The sequence below is a fragment of the Chenopodium album genome, chromosome 10, assembly GCF_948465745.1.
Source record: "Chenopodium album chromosome 10, dcCheAlbu1.1, whole genome shotgun sequence".
NCBI lineage: Eukaryota > Viridiplantae > Streptophyta > Magnoliopsida > Caryophyllales > Amaranthaceae > Chenopodium > Chenopodium album.
Window position 1 is genome coordinate 9,996,461 of NC_137843.1, and position 13,537 is coordinate 10,009,997.

Here is a 13,537-nt window from a genome sequence, read left to right on the forward strand (position 1 = left end):
ATTTATTACACTTATATATATAATAATAAATAAACATTATATCATTAATCTACAGTTAAAAATTATTAATCCATAGTCAATTAAATATTTCAGTTCACTTCATTTCAATTCAATAAATCAAAACAAACCCTAAATCGAAAAGTGTAAAGAACGATCTTTAGAAATGGTTGAAGTGGTATACAACTTGTAAATTCACTTTGCTAACTTACATAATTGTTGCTCAATAACTACTTTTAACCAACTTTCATTAGTACCTCATACAAAGTACTACATGTGAAATTACACTATAAAATCATTAATAGCCGTTTTAATAAATGAAAATCTGTATTAAATAAATATTAAATGAAGATCGAGAACATGGTCTTACTTTACAAGCATAAATCAATTATTCATGTTTTCAACCAAATGCATGATTCAACAATCTTCTAGAAACTAATTCAAGAAATTTACAAGCAATTGCATGGTCACTAACTCACATAGTCACAAACAAACTTTTGAAAAGTTACACTAATAATCCAGATTCATTGCATTTTTCTAGCATTATATCATTTGTTTTTGAATAGTATTATGGATCCTATAATTTCAGCAAAGTTTGACCCCCAAAATCGAGTTTTAGTAATTAGAAAAACCATGACTTTTGTTAAAGCTAGGTTACCCATGATTAAACATGCTTAAAACACCCAAACTTCAAACCCTTGTGATCTGGAATTGTCTGTCATCCACGAGCATGGTTATTTTGACATGACATGGTTACACTAGTACAACATATCACATATTCACATGTTATGGTTTTTGTTTGACATGATTATTATTTGTTTCTTTAGTAAGAAAATCTGAATATATAATTAAAAACTCACATGGTAATGACTAAGAAGCATTCATTTAAATTTTTTTACTAAATTTTGTTTGATTTCTAACCTAATTTTAATGTATGCAAATTTATGTTCTTTCATGAGTAATATATACTAGGCATTAGACGTTTATTTATGCTTTGTAATTCACATGCTTCCTTATTTTCCCTTCATTCGAATCTATTTAATTATAGTTATACATACCATTCGATCTTGGGGACATTTGAAGGACAAAGTTTAGTCAAGTATGATAGAATATCATGTAAAAAGTATATATGGGCATATAGGCTACAAAATACTTGATTGATAAGAAAATAGTACATCTATCATGATTAATATTATCCTTTAAGAGAAATTGTGCAACTATTAAATAGAAATGGAGGAAGTGTAAACCAATATTTTTGTTTGTGCTAGAGCAATTTCAAACGCTCGACCACTTAACTTTTCATTTAGAAGTGTTTCTTAATGTCCGATTTACTTCTTTTATTTTATTTTTGTTCTATTTTAGCAAATTTCTTATACAACCTTAACCCTCTTGTATGATCTACAATACTTATACATTTCATTTCAATCGGTCACTCTCTCTTATATTATTTATTACTCCCTCTATCCCTTAATTAAATTCCTACTTCTCTCTATTATGTGAGGAATAAATGTTATAAGTAGGAATCTAATTCTGAGACAGAGAGAGTAGCCTTTTTTTTACGCATTCAAATTTTATTTCATCATTTTCTTATTTTACTCATCTTCTTTTACAACACCCACTCACTTCTTACAAACTTTTCTGCAAACAAGAGTTCACACTGAATGGAGTGACATGATAAAAATAAAGAGTTTTTGAAAATGTAAAAGAGAGTGTAATTTTACACCTATTATATTAACGTACACCTACCAAAATAAAAATAAAAAAAATAAAAAAAAAAATTCTAATTAATTAATTTCCCTAGTCTCTTATGAGTTCAAAGACGACACTAGTGGAATTAAAGATGGGGAATATTTGTGGCTTTGGCAGACATAGGTCATTTCACATCACACGCAAAATCTAGGTCTTTTCAATCGTGCAACGACAAAATAAGTCAAATAACATGGTTGGCAAATATATATAATTTCTTTTCTTTACCAATTGGTGTTGGTGCAGTGGTGATTGGTGCTGCACTTAGTAAAAAGAATCCTGTGTTTGATCCTTCACAATTATAATTAAAAAGGGACTAAAACCTAACCATCTAAAATTGAGTCTCGAATCCGAATTCTCTCAACGGGTAAACTGGGTGGAATACCAAAAACAAAATATGTATATATATTTTCTTTAATACGGAGTACTCCATATTTTTATTGATAATTACTCCATTCACCCCTATTTATTTGTCCATAGGTAAAATGTACTTTTATTAAAAATTAATACTTCCTCCGTTTTCTTTTAGATGCAACACACACTTTTTCACGGTATTTAAGAAATGTGGTGTTTATATGATATAATACACTTTAAAATAGGATGAGTGGTTGTTAGGAGTGTAATTTAGTGGGCCATGTGCTTTAAATAAGGGAAATAGTATAGTTTTCCCCTAAAGTAACTTTCCTTTTATAGTGTGTTGCAAGTATTGTGACATTTCCTTTTTAGGGAAGTGTTGCAAGTAAAAGAAAACGGTGAAAGTATAAATTTTACAAGTAGATGAAGGTATATTTGTCTTTTTATGAACATTTGTGGACATATCGATCAATTATAGAGTAATTTTTAATCACTTTTGAGTAACTTTTAACTAGATTTGGAGTAAAATCAATTAAACTTTTTATTAAAAATAACAAAGTATTTCTTCCGTTTTTTTTTTATTTGCATCACTTTCTTTTGGGTGTTTTTTTTTTATTTGCATCACTTCTATATATGGTAACTTTATACTATATTTTATTATTTCTCTCTCATACTTTAAACTCCGCTCAAATTAATTTATCATTTCTCTCTCCCATGGTCCCCACTACTCTCTCACATATTTTCACTTTCATGGTCCCCACATTACTTTTACCAATAAGTTATTTATCCACTCACATTACTAATTCATTCTCCTAAAATTCCGCGCATTTACAAGTGATGCAAATAAAAAAAACGAAGGGAGTAACTGATTAGAAATAAATTTTATTACGAAGTACATAGAGTACTAGTATGATTACCTGATTACACTTCTGCAATATGATTGATTTTTACAAGATCAATTTCTTGTAAAGAGAGTAAATTTAATTTATCTATCTGGAAAAATAGGGTAACTTTGATTTTATAGCCATGTAACTTTTTAAATTTTTATTAGTTTATATTAAGGCCCTATTATCTTCACCTTATTATTGCTAAATCGAAATTATTTTTACCAAACTAAAATTATTCTTACAAATTAAATAACTTATTTAATTGATAACCTATTATGCATTTTCTTTAAAGTTACTAATTTTTATTGAATTAAAATTAATTTTATTCAGGGCATGTGCTGATTGACTAAACTGACTTATTAGAGCTGAATTGAACTGAATTGAATATTTTATGAGAGAAGGAAATTAAAAACTGAATTGAACTGAAAATAATGTGAAGAGAACAGGCCCTGACTTTACTATATATATATATATATATATATATATATATATATATATATATATATATATATATATATATATATATATATATATTTTAGGGAACCGGACAATATTTCTTATATGTATTTAAGTGGAGTAAACGATGAGAACATAGTATTGTATGAGAAAAACAATTTTAAAAAATCTTTCTAAATACTACGTATAAGGTAAATAAATAGAGACGGATCGTAGTAGCACCAAGATATTAAACATTATCTTCATAGCATCATATCATAACATTTTGTGACATCAGTACTAGCAGAAAATAGATAATTTGATTAAAAAACTTTCAGCTGGAATATTATTACATCATTTTAAAGTGAAAATAATTTTTCACTTAAAAAAAAGAAGTTAAATACTGGTTCATATTTTTCCCCCCTTTTTTCTTATTTGATAAAAGGAATTTTGGTTTGAATATAAAAAATAAAATATTTAAACTGAATTTTTATTGGATTGTAATATAACACGGAGTATGAAAAAAAAAATATACTTGCATTACCATTCAGGTTAGGCTCGATCAATTCTATTTATCTTAATTACTGTCACTATTCCATATGATTATATCTTAATTCTATTTATCTTAATAAACGAGTTATGCAAGATCAGATAAGTTCTACTCCGTAATATGTTAAATAAAATACTACTTTGATTACATCATGTTTCATGTATATGGTATAATTGACTTATTTGACTACGTTGACGTTGATAAATTGTCCTAGTTTAACGAATAGCTAAGTTTCCACCATGTATTTCTTCAATTAACTTGAATTCCACAAATTTGTAGATTTGAACTATCACTATCAACTTAATACATCTTAACCTGACCAGTAAGTCGAATATCTGTGCAAGATTTGCAATGTTACATCTTTGAAAATGAGAACATTCTTTCTCATCGATAATAATATTCTTTAGAGGATCCCCATGTTATAGTACGGTATTTACTAATCCTAAACCAGGGAATCCTCTTTCTTAGATAAATTAATAAATGATTGATGAAATCAAGTAAAAGGAAAAGGATTCAATCTATTTCATCTTTTTAGATATTAAACAAAAATACACCCAATTACAGTACAACATATTATTTCAGTATGCCACGTTAAATAGGCTAAGTTACATTAATCATTTTTCAGCTTGGTTTTAGTCTTTTCTTATATAATATTTTCGTTCGTATTAAATTCATTGATTTTAGGCTCATATCACCATAATTGCTTTCTCTATATATTTTGAATTACGATAACTTGATATCTTAGTACTCTGTATAATAAATACAGTGCTATTCGTATCTCATACCTTCATTAAGCCCAAATTTTAGCAACTAATTTTTGAAAGACTTCCAATTCATCTACTATAATTTCAATATATTATCCACTTTTTCCTTATTATTAATATTTTCTCTAAACTGCTAAACAAGAGGTACAAGTTTTTTTTTTAAACGGTAAGAAGAAGGGCTTAATGGGCCGGAGCCTCTCACAGGTCCAACTCAACCCGGGTTAATGGGATAGACAATTTGGGAGTGGGGAGGAAGGGTAAGGAAATCCCCACCCTAAATTGCCTCCAGTAGGGTAGACCAAACTTTATTTGATAACAAGAGGTACAAGTGGTATTTTAAAATAAAGCTCCGTATACATGTGGTAGTAGTGGTACTATTGCTCCATTGGTTAAAGACATAGAGTAAAACACAAAGATGTTGGAGGGTCCCACTCCTTGTCATGGAAAAACATTGTGATTAGCTAATTTATACTTCTAGGGACCCACTTGGAAGCTTTATGTGTAACATGCATGTACATGCATACATGCATGCATGGATCAATGTATGTCATGTAATTACATGCATGGTTACCAAGCTAAGCTTGGTCTTGGGAAAAGATTGCACCTTTTAGGTTAGGGGTTCAATTCTCATTACAGATAATTTGAAGGTTGGGATCTTTTACTCTTCTCTCCTCACTTTTAAAGTATGTGTCCCGTAAATATTGGACAAAAAATTGTGAGAGTAAAAGTCTTGTAATCTTGTTAGAGTCTTTCTCCTTACTTTAAAACAAATTAAATATAATAATAATAATAATAATAATAATAATAATAATAATAATAATAATAATAATAATAATAATAATAACATGCATTTTGACGAGGCTCTTCGTTCTTCCTTGGAACGTATCGTTACTGCTTCGGAATCTGGGTTTGGCGATTGGCAGTGGCGGCTTGCCACCTTACCATTTGCATTTGGCGGACTTGGTGTTTATTCCGCAGGTGATGTTCGTCACTATGCTTTTCTTGCCTCTCGGTTACAGTCTGCTGGATTGCAGACAAAACTTCTACAACATGCTGGCGTTGTTGGCCTTTGTCAAGCTTTTGAAGATGCGGTGAGTATGTTTAATGGATCGGTAGGGTCTGACATTTTGAGTAATCTTAGTGAGGTCGCTGCCCCTAAACTCATGAAGAAATTGGCAGATATATATTTCACAAAGGTTACCGCATCTGCAGAATCCACCTTCTCTTTATCTCCTCGTCAATCAGTATTGTGGAAATCGCAGCAAGGAGATCACACCTCTGCTTGGCTTCGAGCGGTTTCAATTTCTAGGTTAGGTCAGACGATGAACGCAAGGACTTATCGATGTGTATTGTGCTACCACTCGGGTGTTCCTTTATTCTATGTCTCGACGCCATGCTCTGCTTGTTCAAGGGTTTTTACGGGGGATATTTTCGGCGACCACGCGGTGTCGTGTGCTGGTATTGTGGGCATTAAACATCGGCATAATGTTGTTCGGGATACTCTTGTTGATATTTGCTATCGATCAGGGATTACAGCTAGAAAGGAGGTTGACATAGGATTGTCTGGAGGGAATGACGGGACCCTCAGACCTGCCGATGTGTTACTTTATTCATGGGATCGTGGTCGTGATGTATGTGTCGACTTCACAGGGTCTTCTCCTTTGACACAGACAGGGCTATCTGACTTTGTTTCTGGACGGGTTGTGGCAGATGCGGCTCATAGGAAGCGGGTTAAGTATGAAGCTCGTTGTCGGGCGATTGGATATGGTTTCACTCCCTTCTCCTTTTCTTCGCTTGGGGAATTAGAGAAGGAGGCTGTTGCGATGCTGAAGCGGATTCAGAGGTTCTCGACGACGCAAGACATTGGGGCTCGTTCTGCAGCTCATATCTTCACTAGGGTAGGATTTGCTATACCTAGAGGAGTGGGGGCCCAGATTGTATCTCGGCTTCCTACTAATTTATTGTAGGTTGTATGACTTTTGTTTTTGAGATAATAATAATAATAATAATAATAATAATAATAATAATAATAATAATAGTGTGTTTTATGTGTGGTTGCTCACTTTGTGTGGCTTGGGTTACTTATATATGGATTACTCGGTCGGTCAAGGGTTACTTATTCTGAAAATAATCGGTCGTTAAGTTTTCCATATGACTAGCCACATCGTGTGGTTTGATCTAGTAAACCCTGACCAGTTACGTAACCCTTGACCGAGTATCTCGATCAAACGGTGTGGCCATACACATATGAAAATTTATGTAATAATAATAATAATAATAATAATAATAATAATATGCGGCAAAGAAAGAGAGAAGAGAATATGTTCGCTAAGCCTAACAGAAAGATCGTGTATCATCCATTAACCAATCATACCATGCCTTTTTAATCTCTGTTTTATTTTTTACGTATCATCATGCATCCATCCAATATCTCTCTGTTTCTCCTTTCTTGATTTGTATCCCTTTAACCAAATAAAGCTTACACTTTGTATTCCAATTTTAACGAACTTGATCATTTCTTTCCAATTTTTTAACTGCACTAGTATTCTTTTTACTCGTTTACTCTTTATGTTGAGACATTTGTTTTATATTATAATACAAATCCGTTACTTCCTTAATGTTCTTGACACCTAATCTTGCACAAGAATTAGGAATATATAGGAGAAAATTAGTGAAAAAGTTGGTTTGTTATAAGTGACAAAAATGTAATTTAATTGGATAATTGTGTGGAATAAGAGGGCAACAATGAAGCTTTTTTTTTTTTTTTTTTTTTTTTTTTTTTTTTTTTTTTAATGAAAATGATGAATCTAGGATCTAGCTAGATCTTCATTTGTAATTTATGCAGAATGGTAAAACCATACAGAGTACTCTACTTGCTCTTTAAAAAAAAAAAAATAAATAAATGAAAATTCGAATCATAAAAGTTACGACAACCATTATGATAAGGTACCGACTACGAACATTAGTCGTCACTTGAGTTAGGTTTATGTCGTATTGTCGTATTTTGTAAGCTTTTACCTGCTCTACAATATATGTTGAAAAAAATTACTACCTCCGTTTCTTATTATGTGCAACAAAAGGGTATTATTTGTGAGATATAAAATATTCCTTTGTTGCACATAGAAACGGAGGTAGTATTATTTAAAATTTAATCAGCTTTACTAACCAAAAGAGGTTGACCTATAATTTTGACTTTACTCCTCAATAAGGACCAATGACTATATCGATCATTGACCAAAGATAATTTGAGGACAGTAGTCAGATTAGCCGATGAGACAAACTAAAGATGGACCGAAATAGGTAATTAATTATGATAATGTTAATAATGCATGTAAGATTCAATTGAACAAAAGATTAGTACTCCATAATATAATATTCCTAAACTCAAAACATTCTTTAATTTGTTGGCTGAAATGGAGATAACTTATACGTAGCAAAACATCCTTTCACTAATATATACTTCGTATATTTTTTTTCTTTTTAAAGAATATGTATACTTATTCCTAATCACTTGTTTAAGATTAAATGCTCATATTTCTATGGATCTGTGAGACTATCTAGCTAGTTTTCTCTCACCTTGCATTACTGATCTGATTGTCATGCTAAGCTAAATATTTTGACTTCTATATATGATGGAAGATTGGAAACTCATGTTTTCTAGAATCAATGTTATGTTATGTTGCATATATAATATCCTTCATATGAAAAAGAAAAAAATCTTAATTATGTTGGTTTGAATTGTCTAGTCCTTTTCGATCATCATTAGTGATTGCAAACATCTAACGAATGTCAAGCTAAGGCTATTTTATTGCTCATTATTGCTTCAATAATTGAAATAGGCAAAAGTAAAACAATTGTGAATATATTGAGTATGGTACAAGCAGGTGTATAATAGACATTTATCATTGAAAATCGAATATAGAAAAGGATATGAATCGTGTGAACGCTTCTTATAAAATGAGATGGGACCCAAACTTCTTTTGGTATATTTAACTTGTTAATACTCCATTTTAGTAAAGCGCATGCATGAGTTGTGTAATCAACTTTTAAATACTCATCTTTTTGTCGAGGAGGATGGAAGATGCGGCTAATAACGTTCCATCTTCAAGGAAAGTGTAAAATTAGCCTCTTTTTTTTTTTTTTTTTTTTTTTTTTTTTTTTTTTTTTTTTTTTTTTTTTTTTGTTTTGGTCCAGGCGACTAAATAGAAAAACAAGAAGAATCAAATGTGCTATTAAATGGTTAGGTTAGATTTTTAGGTGCATTTATTTATTTTAATTAAAAATGAAAACCATATAATCTTCACTCATGTGGCTTATTATAACTAAAATAAATGAAAGAAATAAAAGGAGATTTGATCCTCATCCAAAATGAATATGGATTTTTCTTTCCAATTAACCCTTTATTAATCTTGATTAGCATAGTAAGTATATTCTAGAAAGTATTACTCCATACCAAATAATTGGTACTCCGTAGTGTACATGGTGTATTAACATGTATTCCGTGTATACATTTAGAGCTAGAAATTTTATATTCCTAATATAAATATTACAAATTACAAAGAAATTACTTTATTTTACTTGTTTAAATATAAAACAACCCAAATCTCTATATGTCGTTATGGTTGTCTGACACGAAACTTCATGAACAAAAAAATATCACTGTCTTTCATAACTCCTTATACACTTAAAATTATTTTGAGCGGCCCTCTAATGTAAGATAGTAGAAAGTCCTAGAAACAACAAAGAGCCAGAAATTAAGTGAAAGGTCATTTTTAAGATTCTTTGAATTTATTGCCTAAATGAAGTGGTCTTTTCTAACCCTTTTTTCCCAGGCGGGTAAAAGAGACAAAGGGAGAAACAAAAACTTTTAAGTGGGAAAAAAGTGCATTTGCAATTAGCAAACAATATTTGCTAATTAGTAAGCAGTGAAAAGGATAACTCCATTTTTTTTCTTTTTCCTTTTAGATGGGTTTGACAAAATTAAAGGACGACTAGGATATTTGCAACTTTGGTGTGTGCTAATGATAGAGTTACAAGTTGATTTCATCGTTCACAAGTTTACAAGATTCTCCTTATGTCCCAATTTACTTTTTCTATTAGTATAAGCAAATGATCGATACGATTTTTTCAAAATAGTGAAAAATTAGATTTTTATTTATTTATATACTTTTATGGATAAGTATTGAACACAACTTTAAAAATAAAAAATAAAGAAAAATTACCATATAAAGAATGGAACACATTATCTGGGACATCCAGTTATTAATTTTTTTTTCAACCAACTCTCAAATAAACAGTTACTTTTTCTTCAAAATGGGGTTTCCGAAAAATACCTATACTTACACTTTAATAGTTATGATACTTATGAAAGGGCTGCATAACTAATTAACAACGGAGATCAAGCATAGCTTGGTCTAGTGATAAGGTTTGCATCTCACAACTTTAAGATTGTGGGATCAAACTCCATTAGAGATACTTTGGGGCGGGGGATTTCCTTACCTCCTCCCCCCCCCCCCCCTCTCCACCCTCCACTATTAAAGTGCCTAGCCCACTAACCCGGACCGAGAGTACCTATAATAGATTTCAGCCTGGTAGAGCCTTTCTCTTCACCAACCAAAAAAAAAAAAAGTTGACAACAAAGTACTTTAGAGTTTATATGAGACAATTGCTATGTATACACTCGTAGACACATAGTATTTTGTATTTTCTCTGTTTATTTTTACTTGGAACACTTTATTGAATTTATACTATTCACAAACTTTATTTTAATTGGCTTTAATGATTAGAGGAACTATTATTTAAAAAATCTTATTCATATGGAATCTTATTAAATTTGTCTTAATTTATGCTTTCATAATATTCCCTATGTACCTAAACAATTAACACAGTCAAACTTGATACACATGTTAATTAATGCACTGATTTGACCTTAGATTTATATGGTTACATATTTTAAAAAATATATATATAATAAAATAAAAAAGTTATTATAAAACTTTGTACATAGTATTAATAATTATTTAACAAAATATTTCATGATAAGTATGCGTTACTAGAAAAACGATGTTCAAAGTAAATGAATAGTAAAAAAAAGTTAAATGTGTCACTTACTTAGGAACGGAGGGAGTATACAATTTTTATAATTTTTACTTATAGGTAATTAAAGATATTTGTCACTGAAATAATGCATTATCAAACGTGAAATAAGAAGTGTTGCAAGTAAAAATATATAGAAGTAATATATATGGCTTGCATGAAAGAAGAGTTAATTAAGGACGTAAGGATAATCCACATATGCACATGCTTGTATTTTATATTTCCTACCTCATCAGCTTTTGCATAAGGCCGGGGTTCTAGCTCTAGATACACCATAGAGGATCCTAAGTCAAGATATGTAAAGTGCATTGTTACCTAATACAAGTATATGGAGTCTTTCCTTTTCTATACTTTGATCATGCTAGAAGATACGAAGTACTAACTAATTACAGTATAGTTTATGAAAATAATTCATTTCCTTTCATTTGATACGGTGGTATAATAGACCTCTTTTTTAAATTAAATTTTATTTTATTTATATTGGAATTACATCAATACAAAACCTTGCTTTCTCTCATCTCTCTAGTCTTTTTTTTTTTTAGATGCATGTTATAATGATAAATTAAATGTTATAAAAGAAATTCAATCTCAAATCTTAGATATCACTCTCAAGCTAAATTTTAACCAATTAAACTAAGTATTTTTTTAAAAAAAAAAAAACTTTTACGGTAAGATACGGAGGCGTATCACAAGAGGGGGGTGAGGATCGAGCCCCCGCCACTCAACCTAAGTGGTAGTTAGTTCAAACGCGTTGTTAAAAGAACCGTTGATCGTCAAATGTCACTAGAAAAGTCTAGATTAACATAAGATTATTCCAAAAAAATGGATTAGAGGTAGAAAGAATAATTGGAAGAGAATAACAAGCTTACGTCAAATACTTAGAAGTTAAGGTAGCTAGGAACAACACGGGAGAAACGATAGATGAGTCTTGTAGAATACAAAAGTTGAAGCAAACAAAGAACACCAAAAGTTAAAAAATAAACCATTATAGTGTACATGTTTAAGATTCTGATTTTAATCATTCATATAAAAAGCCATGGTATGATGGGTCTCCCTTTCACTCTCCACTTTCGAAGGAAAAAAGAAAAAAAAAAAGGTGGGTAAGATTTAATGGTTGGAAATCATTTTATTGACATATGATAAAATAATAAACTATATAATAATACTAATAATAATTTATAATATAGTAAATTGATGTATTATTTTGATACCATTTTAAAGAAATTTCATTATACAATATTTCATACTATAAAATGTTTTACAAGTTATCATGTTTATGTATTGTCCTTTTCCAATGTGGGGATCCATTCATATAGTGTATAATTTTTTTTGTTATGCTTTGAAAAAATACCATCTAATTCCAACTTTTTTTCTTTTTTTCTTCCCCTTTAACAAGAACCCTCCATCTTGTTGATTCATGTAAGATCTACTCCTTGTAATTTTTTATGGACAAAGTTTTTTTTTTCCCTAATCTTTATGGTGATGATGATGATTCCTTTATATACACACGTGGCTTTTGTCTCATCACTTCTATATGATTGAAATTGGAACAAAATTATCTGTCCCAATTTTTTTATATAAGATTTTATGTGACGCTAAATTTAAATTTATTTATTAGTTGAAATTTTTGTAATTTTTAAATAATTGAGTGATGAGACCTTGAGTAATAGTAGATATGAATCAATAAAAGGATTGCCACAAATGTAGAACATATACGTAACTGTAATAGTGAGACAAAAATTTGGATTCAATAAACTTATTTGATTAGAAGTCTTTCCTTGATTGATATTGATAGTGCCTTGAGTTAGATGATAAAATCACCAAGTTTTATACCTCTTTATAAACTTTCGAATCTCGATTTCTTGATCTTATCTATTAACTAATGCAATATTGTTAGGAAATAGATCATGTTTGAGTTGGGATTACTTGAATTGTACCACAATGAAGAAATAGAGGAAGTGCAACTAACATATAAAATCAGTGGATTACTCCACCTATTATATAGATTTGTTTTAGGATGAAATCTACTTTTATATATAGACAAACTCTCATTTGAAATAAGGGTTATTTGACATCATGTTGGAAGTTCAGAGATTACTTAAACATCGGGGTGTTTTGAAATTCATCATATATAACAATAAAAGTTTTTAGCATAATTTCCATTATACATATTCAATTGACCATAAAAATATACAATTAAAATACTTTTAAAAACAAAGGAAACAACTTTTTTCAGATTCAAAACCGTATTTTAAAGTTTTCGATAAAACTAAAAACTCAGAACGATAAGGAATAAAAATATGTGCACCAAAAGAAATGATGGATCAAAAATTCCTTAGAGAAGTCCAAAAAAAGCCCTCAATCTCATTCCATATATGCATCACATAAGTTGACTAGAAATTCGTAGGCCAGGACCAAAAGTTTCCCGATTTATGGTCCCAACCATTACCAATTTTATGGTCCAATCTTTGTGAATGCGCTACAAGTAAAAGTGTATAGCCAAACCAAGTGACTCTACCAAAAGAAGTGGCCACTCGCCAATGATCAGCTGCATGCATATTTTAGTGGTAGACGATAACACGAGACATAATTGATGAATACATTATACATAATACTCCGTCACGTACTTGAATGAGATAACTAGGATCGTTTCTGATATATTATGAGGCCAATGTAGCCATGATATCTCCTTTTACAACTATATACAT